This window comes from Argiope bruennichi, chromosome 4 (genome assembly GCF_947563725.1).
Source record: "Argiope bruennichi chromosome 4, qqArgBrue1.1, whole genome shotgun sequence".
In the NCBI taxonomy this organism is placed as follows: Eukaryota; Metazoa; Arthropoda; class Arachnida; order Araneae; family Araneidae; genus Argiope; species Argiope bruennichi.
The window spans coordinates 118,723,954-118,735,285 of record NC_079154.1 but is presented as its reverse complement, the minus strand read 5'-3'; positions in this window follow the sequence as shown (position 1 = coordinate 118,735,285).

Here is an 11,332-nt window from a genome sequence, read left to right as displayed (position 1 = left end):
TATTTTTTGCAACCTCTATTAAATGAGAAAGATGTTTTTCATCTATCATTTCTTCTCAGTTACTTCTGAAAGATGGGTAAAAAATTATTAAATTCAGGAAGTGAGAAATAAAAAAAAGTTATAATTTAAATGAATCAGAAAAGCAGAGCTATTTTAATGTATCTTTTCTATATAAATTTACATATAGTATGAAATATATATTTTGAATGATACCATAATCGCTGCTTATAGAATTAAACAATTCATACAATTCCGATGAAAATTAGATTAAAAAATCAGTCATAAAATATTATCATGTTACGATGTTTTGGATTACAATAATCACAGTAGATACTTTTTAAAAATTAACTTTTCTATAATTAATTTTCTCAATGTCATTTATTCATTAAATAAATTATCAATATTTTTAGAGGATAAATAAACTTAATATCAAAGGCGAGTTAAAATTTTTATAACTTTTTATTACATATCAATATTTTTATTTTATAAATGCGTGCTTTAATATTTATTAAACATTTCAAGTATAATGAATTATTGGAATTGCAAGATATGTGACTAGTTTATTAAATGTTGTACCACAAGTACATTTTATTCGAAGTATTGCACTTGATATATTGCTAAATGTATAATTGATGTAATAATTTTAGATTATTTGATTTTATCATTAAAAAAAACTGTTTTACGTAATATTAAACTTTCAAAATTTTATAAATGAATAAAACAAGTAAGTGTATAGATATCAAAATTCGTTTATAAGTGTATTTATAAAATCACTAAATTTATCTAAATCCATTTTTTCATAAAATTTATTATTTAACCATTAATTTTATTTTTGGATTGCTTTTAAATTAACTGAGGTACAATTTAATGCCAAGATAAAGGCTTTTAAAATGTTCATTTGCCTTTTGAGAAAGTCATTGCTGAACGTAATAAATGGTCATATAACAAGATCGATTAACTTAATTATGAAAAAAATCATTAATGTTATATTTTAGAATTTAGTAGTAATGATAAAATATTTCATAATAAGATGAAAAAAATATTTAAGAAATTCAATGAATTGATTCAGTATTCCTACTTTCTTCAATACAATTTGAAGAAAGTAGGAATACTACTTTCCCTAAGAATCCCTATCGGGGAAAAAAGAAGAAAAAAAGATTATTTTTATTTATAAAAATTACAAATAATACTTATATTTTTCGTTCATTCAGATTCACATAGATTCGGCCATCGTCACTTGCACTGCAAAACTTCAAAATCATGCAAGAGCTATGCATTTTCTGAAAATATAGTCATAAATATCACATCAGAAACTAAACATAATAAAATACAACTATCTGCATTCAGATTACACACACAAGATTGCAGATGTATTCAACATTTTTTTGTAGGTAACAAATTTTCTATACATGAATCTTTAAGTTGTGTTAAGGACATAAAAATGTATTCAGTTCAATATAAAAAATAAATAAATATTACATAACTGCTGCTCTATTACTCATACTGATATCTTTAAATACTTATAGAGTAGTAGGTAAATATCATGTTATTAAATATATATATATATATATACTAATAAATAAAGCTTAAAACTATTTTTGTTGAATTCTTAATGAATTTATTTTTTTTTTATATTAACTAAATTTCTTGAAAATTTGGCTCCGTCGTTATTAAAATTTATTTCGGTTAACAATCTATTATTATTTCTGAAAGTTGATTTATATTTATTATAAAATAAATTATTAATGAGAAATTCTAATGCTGATATTTCTTTGAAATAATTAAATTTTTATATATTTATTTTCTTCAAAATGGCAGTGGATTTTTTATTTTTTTTTAATTCTGTAAGCATAAAAGCATTGAATGTCATATTTAATTATGTGCCTTGCCGCACTTCTAAGTAGTGGAGTCAAATTGATTCAGTCGACGTTGTTTTGGTGCTAAAAGTTTAAAATAATAAGAATTCATAAAAAATTAATTATTAGTTTATTTCAGGAATATTTTTCTTCTTGAGTTCTGAAACAAACTGATTATTTCAGCGAAAAACAATCTTTTTATTTTCATTGAAATAAAGAAATTGTTTCATTTATACTTTGATAAAAATAGCATGAATTTCTCATTACATATTTATAAGAGGCGTTTGTTCTTGATTCTCTTGATGATCTTTTTTTTTATTCTTGATTTTCACGTGGGTGAAGATAATTTTTAATCATTATTTCCTGTCCAATCTACTATATTGATTATTCACATACCGGTAGAGGTTTCAGAAGTACTTGAAAATTATTTATATATACAAATACCTTAACTGAAAGAAATTTCTTTTCTAGCATGAAAAGTGTAATTTTTTTCCCTTATTTCTGCATATAAATAGATGAATTACATAAACAATTGGCAAGCAGTGTAAATTATATTCATTAATTATAACCTATGAATTGTCTTTCTTTATTTTGATATGGTAAACCTCTCTAAAAATTATTGATTGCATTAAATTTCAAATTTTATTTCAATAATCTTCCCCGTGATCTGGGCGTCCCGGGTTCGAATCCCGATTCGGGCATGGTTGTTCTTTATCTGTGAGGTGTGTGAATGTGCCCCCCTGTAAAAAGGGATTGTGCAAGCGAATGTGTGTGTTTCATCTGCATATGAGCTAGAAGTCAGACTTCTGCCCTCGGGTGCTCAGGGGTCTTTACTCTCAGAAGCTATTGCACCCCCTTTCCGTGGTAACGCGGACACGACATCATCATCATCATTTCAATAGTAGTAGAATGTCTGCATTTTCGCCCAAGTGACTATGTAGAAAATATAATTTTGTGTCCTTATTGTCAACTATTTTTTATAACTGTAAATCATATTTTACACCAATATTTTATAATTATCGTTTTTTCATACTGTTTCGTAAAAGTAAATTTTCTTACTCAAACAAGCTTATATCAAACATGACATAGCATAAGAATAAATATTTGCCACTGATGCAAGAAACATTGAAATATTTAATGAGTTTATGAATCTGAGGCTCATCAGAATTTTCAGGCTACAGTTCTTTTTTTTTATTACTATTGATCTCTCCGGGAAATTATTTACAAGTATTTTGGACGAAATCTCCATAATTAATTAGTGGACTTATAAATTGTTTCACCCATTCAAAAAAAGAGAAATAATAGGAGTAATAATGAAACAGACTATGATATCAGAATAGAAGCATTGGAAGCATGATCTTATCTTTATCAGCATATGTACATTGATAATATTCATAAATCCATTAGCATTTCACTAAAGGTTACTTTGTTGTCCTAGTAGAAAGTTGGTCATCTTTACCTCAGTACAAATATACTAATTACATCAGAACTTTTACAATACAATTTTTACATTTTGGTATCCTGCTTTTTATTTTTTTTATCTGTGTGTTTCAATTAGGCAATTTCTACTGTAACGTTAATTATATAAATAAAATAACATAATTAAATTAGGAAAATAAAAAAAAATATTCAGCATCGTATATTAATATCAAGAGACATGCACTGAATATGCATTATTGAAAATATTAGAGCAAACTCAGCATTAGTTTTAAGAATCAGCAGCCACAAAATATTCTAAAACTGTTAAACATTTTTCCTAACTGACAAAAAAAAAATAACCAAAGTAATTTAGTGCTTTATTTTGTAAAAATAAAATGTCTTATCACAAAATATATTCAGTACATTAATTAAATTGAAAAAATATCTTGATGTCTTTTATATAAAAAAATATAAAAAAATTCGATTGAGCACGGATTTTGTAAATATATATTTGTCCTTATAATTCAAAAATATATGTATATTTGTTCTTATCATTCAAAATATATTTATAAGGATTTTTAGATTACCTGTGTACATATATAAAACAATATATCGAATTGATAATTTTATCTTTTCACTTATTCGTGCAAAATGAGTATCAGAACAATGGCGATAGAATTTTACACTGAAGACGTTAATAATAGAACATAATTATTTCAAATATCTTCTCTAACTGAACATTGGTTTACAAAGGATTTTTACAGTAATTTCATTGTTTCAGTCATACACATAAATGAAAGAATAACACCAAAGCTTAAATATAGCTATGAATTTATATCAAGAAACTATGCACCAGATTATATAAAAAAAGAATTTGAAATATAATATGATAAATTATATTTGGGAAGAGTGTTTAATTGTAATCTATTAGTAATCATGAGTTTAAAAGTAATTTAACCGGATTTTTTAAAATATTTATTGTAGTACGAATAATTATTTATAACAGATATCTATTTTAATTGATTTAAATAAGGTAGCTTATTTTAATATAAAAAATGGGACGATACATTCATACCTTTCACTGTTAAATCAGTTTCAATACTTTCGAGATTTGCAATCAGTCAACTCCCATTAACGATATTTAAACTGCTCTGCATCAGATATAGTTAAAGAACAATTCATCAGCACTTATCGAGAATGATTTATGCAATTTAAAGCCAATCTGTTTCACGACGAGTTACCCCGACAATTTTGACGTTAAGCAATTAATAATAGATGAATGTTGTTTACATAAGGTATTGAAATTAGCAGCCATTTTCAAAGAAAGATTAACTTTTGCAGACTGGCTTTGAAAATATTTCATTCCTTTATTAGTTATGAAGAAAATCTATATAACGTGATGAGCTTATTATATTAGATGCTGATGTATTTTAAGTCAATTCTTAAATTTTTAATAATAATAAAGTAAATTTAATAAAGCAAAAAGAAGCTATTTATAACAAGTATTTTGTGTTTGTAGATGATGCAAATATCATATCTGAAAATACATTGAAGTTATTAAATCATGATACTATGAAAAATGGAGGTAATACTTAATTAAGTGTTTTATTAGGTTATGGTATATTTGATTATGTAAACTGTTAATTAAAAATTTTAAATAACGGTATTTTTTCGACACTTAAAAGATATTTATTTTGAACTTAATGATTATTAACACTTTCTAGAATATTTTAAAGAAGAAATATTAAAAATAATAATAATATTTTTTATCTCTTGAACTTAAACTGGTAAAATGTAGCAGTTATCCACATAATCCAAAATTGAAAATTTATTTTTATGGATATCTTACCTTTTTTGATTAATGCACAATAAATTTTGAATAAACCTTTTCAATACTAGATTTTGGTATTGAAAATGAAAAGTGATTCGGCAGTCTAACTTTTCAAACTCATCATGCGATTCCTTTTCACCTTTGTTGTTTGATATTTTTTTATGTTCTACATAAGTAATCAATCATACATTTCTTGATACAACTGATATATCAATACATAACCCTTTCTACTCTCTACTGCACTCTAAAACAGCTACTTTTAAGAATCGAATATTACTTAGCACGTAGGAAGCATCACTGATTCACATTCCCCCAATTCTCATTTGACCTAGAAATATGAAATAAGTATCAATAATAATAAGCAATAAGTTATACAATAACAGAAAATAATTAACAAAGTAAACAACAAACAATAAGTATCCTTCCATCCAGTTATTCATTTTCCATAAACAGAAATAAAACAATTTAATAATGGCATTGTTAAGGACTGTTATTGTTCAGAAAAATTAAACAAAGCACTTAAAGTACTTAAAATTAAACTTAGTACTTTAAAGATGTAGAAACTATGAATCAAACATTAAGCAGCTGATTGACGGCACAATATATATATACCACGTGTAAATGAAAATTGAAAATTTGTTCATTCACTAATTTATAATTTAAAAAAAAAACTCAAATTCTATTTTTTTCACATTTCTACATTTTACGTAGGGTAAGATTTATGATTTCTTTTATTTACATCTATGTTATTATAATGAAACTTATATGTTTTACAATATTTTAAATGATTTCAAGTACTCATTCTTTTAATTATGCTTTTGTAATTATTAGATAAGTAAATTGGCTTTGACGTTTATCATAATATTTTTAAATTGCTCTTTCGGGACACTTATATCACGAAAGTTTTTGTAAGATAAATAAGATTTACGTTATAAATATGTATATGTTTATACTTCCAAAATACATCTTGGCAAAGAAATGCAACTGTTTATTCCGAAAAAATAATTAAGTTAATTTTTTCCAAAATTAGTTTCTTAAAAGAAAATTTGTATCTATTTCCATTTTAAAAATATTTTTTATTATATAGCAGAGTGATACAACTTACGATTGCTTTCGATAGGATTGAAATTTATTAAAACCTGTAGCAATACATTTTAAAATGTATTTGTAATATTCTTGATTCTATGAAGAAATTTTCATAGAATCAATGTAAATTTAATGAATAAACTCAAAAATTAATTATTTTTCTTATCTCTTCCAAAATAGTTTATTCAATTACAGATATTTCCCTTTTTTATGATCTTATATGGCTGCTCATTTAGACGCAAGGACGTTAAAAGTATGTGTTACTAAACATGGTGTATAAATTAGAAGCAAAACTATTCATGGGCATATTATTCATATTTTCATTACACCTTCCACACACAAATTGCCCTCATGTTGTGTTGTCTACGCCTAATATTTATCTTACCTTTTATCCTTATCAATAAAGTTGTTCTAAATGATCATAAAAATTTTATACATCTTTGATAAGCACAGGAAGTGTACGCGCCCTGGTGGGGAAAGGCCGTAAAAATGATCGCTTTAGAGATAAAAATGTTTGATATATAAGTAATAAGTTCGTTCTTAAATGCGTGACCCTAATTTGATTAGGGAAATAAGAGCATCAAAGTAGCTTATGTATTTCTTAATATACATTTACACATTCCTGCCGGAAGGATAAAATAACGCTTTACTGAAAGGTCCATCATTCAGCGTTATGATAAAATTATGCATTAGCCATCCGGCTACATGGATAAAATTCATAATGGCAAAATTATGCTTAAACCACAAACCATATGCGATACTTAGTTAAAAATAGTAAGTGCAAATTTCAAACAAAATTTTATTTTTTGTCTTTATTAAATACGATTAAAAAAGAACACATTGATAATTAAAAATGCAATTAATTAGAAACTGATACGATTAAAGTTTTTCCCATGATTACACACATGCTAAAATAATATAATATTGATTTGGAAGTAGGATATCAATATCATTAAAATAGTTTCTTAATTATTAATGTGTCTAAGTGGAGACAACCGCCTACAACGGACGATTTGTTGTCGCCAACGTAATCGCTTTGACAGACATTTTGAGAAACCTACACTTAGACACATGGTTTTAAAATAATACGTGCCAACACTGACTTCAGTGTTATGAAATTGAAACTGATACATTTTTGTGTCTTTTTTCTTAATGAAATTGAAAAAAAAGTATGAAATCCATTCGAAAAATGTTTGCAACAGATGTTGCCTTCAAAATGCGTATTAAAGATAACGCATAACGGAAAAAATATCATGAAAAGTTTGTATTAACTACATATATATAAAAAATGCATCTAATTTCCCTTATATTATTTCTAATTTTAATGATGTGACATTTACGACGTTGTTGAGATTACGATTATTTTTTTTTTGTATTTTAATGTTATTTGGTGCTGATTTAATAATATTTTGATCAGTAATTCTATGAACTCTACAATCATCGTATTCTACACACATGTATCACACGTATTCTACGCATGCTTCAAGGATATGATATATTTATATTATAAATTTAATCAAATACGTATTTCTAAAGATTAATATAAAATTATTATATCTCCATTACACTAGACTAATATATATATATATATATATATATATATATATATATATATATATATATATATATATATATATATATATATTACAGGAGAGGAGCTCTTTCACACACCTCACAGATAGAACAACCGTGTTCGAACCAGGACTCGAACCCAGGACACCCAGAGCATGGGGAAGACGCGATACCCAGGACGCCGGATAAAATTCAGTTGTTACCTGAATATGTTGTAACGTATCAGTACTGCAAGTAATAACTTGTGAAGGCTTACTTTTCTAGTCCTCCCATTTTAGAAAAAGACAACCTACGTTGGATATCTATCACATCTGCAAATATATACCATAAATTAGCTTATAAATAAATAATTTTTGTTTTACTTTTAAGGATTGCGTTGTATATAGTGTTTTATTAATGCATATTTAAGACAAGCAAAATTTACGATATGTATTTACCGGTTCTTATTTCAAGAAACCTAGCCATCATTTCCACATTTTCCTCTTGGCTTCAGATATAAGTATTGCCGATATAACTTCTCATGCAGCGACCTCGTATTTCAAAATGTTTGAAACCCATTACAGCACGTAAAACAATGCATCAATCTACTTTAATTCAAAATTCCTTAAAAAAGTATTTAAATATTTCTTTAATTTAAATATTCTAGTTAAAATAGGCATGGTGCTATTTAAATGTCAAATAAATAATCAAGAATAAAAAGATTATGTTTATTTTCAATAAATCTATAGTTTTGTATAGGATTATTTCCAGTATAAACTTCGACCTATTCATCAGAAACAAAAGTCCATTTCATTTAAAAGTCTTTTAATTTCAGGGTTAGGCATCTTATGAAAATAATATTATCATATCCTATGTTGGGAAATGTTTCATTACTGTTAAATCATTAATTTTACTGCAATATCTGAAAGAGCATGTCATGTTTTCTATGATAAGAAGAAAAGCTGGAAAATCGTCCATGAAAGTAATATCAATAAACGAAATTCAACAAAATCAGAAATAATATTAAAAGAAATAATATCAAAATAAATTGTTGATATATTTATGCTTAAGTAGTAGATGTAATGTGCTGATCAGACTTTATGAGATAAAATATTTCTTTTTTTAAGAATGATAAAAAGTAAAAGATTCTATATTTAAAAAATATCCAATTTCAGACACATTTCTGCATTAGTATAGTAATTTGGGACGGGATTCTGAAAGTAAATCTTGTCTCAAACTGCATAAACTCAAAAGATATACCTACTTTGTGGATATATGAAATATTAGACATAAAAATAGAAAGGAAGAAAATAGATTAAGAAAAATTAGTTTATTAATAAATTATAGAAATGAGATGATTACTGAGATACATTAAGGACATATTAACAATTTTGGACATTCTAACATTCAAACTGATAAGTAAAAGTAAACATATTCTAAACAAAATTATTGTAATTAGTACTATTATAACACAATTAACATCATTTAGTATGTCCATAAACTTTAAAAGGATATCTTATTTATACGAACCCATTATAGTTTCTGCTTATTGAGTTGTAATATGTATATTTGTAATATGAAAATTCTTGATTGCAATTTAAAATATTTTCAGATTATTATATTAACAAAAAATTCCCTCCATCATAAACCAGTTTTTAACAAATAAATACAAATTACAGAAGTGATTACTGAACTAAAGTTTCAGTTATCATTTCTGAATAGATAATATTATGCTTGATTTCTTAAATGTTCTTTGAGCGCACGTAAACATATTTTGTGTGTTCAGCTAATATTACTGCATTCAGGGATCTCTTATACACATAAAAGTGCAAAAAATACAGTAATAGAAAATATAAATTATAACAGGACTCAGCCATGTTACTTCTTCCTGTTCCAGCATTTACCACCATGTCGGATCATAAACTTTAAATTATTATCAGAAGTTATTTTCACCCCGTGAGGTAGCGAACACAGAAAAGAAAGAATAATAATAAATATTTATAGAATGCAAAACTAATAAAGTCAAATTTAATGTGCAGAGCGCGTATTATGCCATCATCCAGTCTTTTGAGTTCCCGAAGTCTGTCTTGTATGAAAGTAAAAAGATAAAATTTAGGTTTGGTATCACGTATTGCTTTGATGACGGTATTTTATTATTCCATGGGGTTTTAAGAATTGTAAGCGTCGTTCTCAAAAAAGGGTGGAAAGTGTTTTATGATCTTGTTCTCCTGTTTGGAAAAGCTTTGAAGCGTTGAATAGTGTAATCCTGCTACCATATACACGAAAAGATTAATCACAATACTTAATTTTCTGTGAAAAATTAGCTTATAACTTAATTTTGGTGAGACAACTTAATTTAAAATGAGATTCTAAAACGAATATAAACATCTAGGGTTTAACATGAGATTTTTTTATGGATTTGTTATTTATTTTGTTCCTCTAAGTAAATTTCTAGTTGAAATTATATCTAAAATAACAATGAAAAACTGGATTTATGTTTTTATATACATTAGTTTTCATTCAACGTTTTTTTTAATAGCCATTTTAAAGATATATGTAAAAATAAAAGGATGTTCTAAGCTAGGCATGGTGTATAACGTCTATTTAAGCTGGCTTGAGCAGGACAGATAAACGAATCTCAGTTACTCCATGCAATTTTTTTAGCATTAATTTTTTAATGTTACATGTGAATAGAGCTTATAATTCACCTTGTTCGCACAATATGGATAAAAGAGAAGGATAATTATGTTTTAAAGATTATGCTTTGTATTTTGATTCTATTGATCCAAATTTCATTTTTCCTTTGTTTGGTTTCTTTTTCTTTTATTTTCAATAGATAAATTTTGAATAAATTTTTAAAAATTGAGCTTAACAATATTTAGTGTATGAAAAAGTAGATGAACACATATTAAATAATAATTTTGGAAGTTATTGTAAATCATAAAAGAGAGCGTTTCATTCTTTTGAATTATTTTTGCTGAGAGAAACATGCTGTTTTATTGCAAGCCTTCATTTTCATTATTTTTAGAATGACTAGAGTAAAACGTGTGAGTATAATATATTCAAACCTGACTTTTTTTATTGAATTTGACTTATATTTTTTTTCCAAGTTTCAGATGCAGTTATTTGTTAGTATATATGTCTATAAAGTGTTATTCATCAAATTTCTCTGAAAAAATATAGAGTTCTTCATTTATCTGAAAACAACTTGCACTTTATTTTTTCACGTAGTGTATGGCAATGGATAATTATATGACCTTCAAATAGTTATCAAAAATAGATGGATTGTTAGTTTAATCATCAGAAATAGGTGGATTGTTAGTTTAATCATCAGAAATAGATGGATTGTTAGTTTAATCATCAAAAATAGATGTATTGTTAGTTTAATCATCTTGATGATTCCTTTGTCAGTTTTGAAAAAAACTATTATAGATCAATGCATGCTGTGATCATGTTGATTATTGCATGGTTTTACAATTCTTCTGAAAATACATTGCGCATAATTTATTTCTGAATGATCTGTTGTAAGGAAATCTATTGCCATGAACTGAAACTAAACAAACTTATAATTCAAGTGTTTGAATGCCGT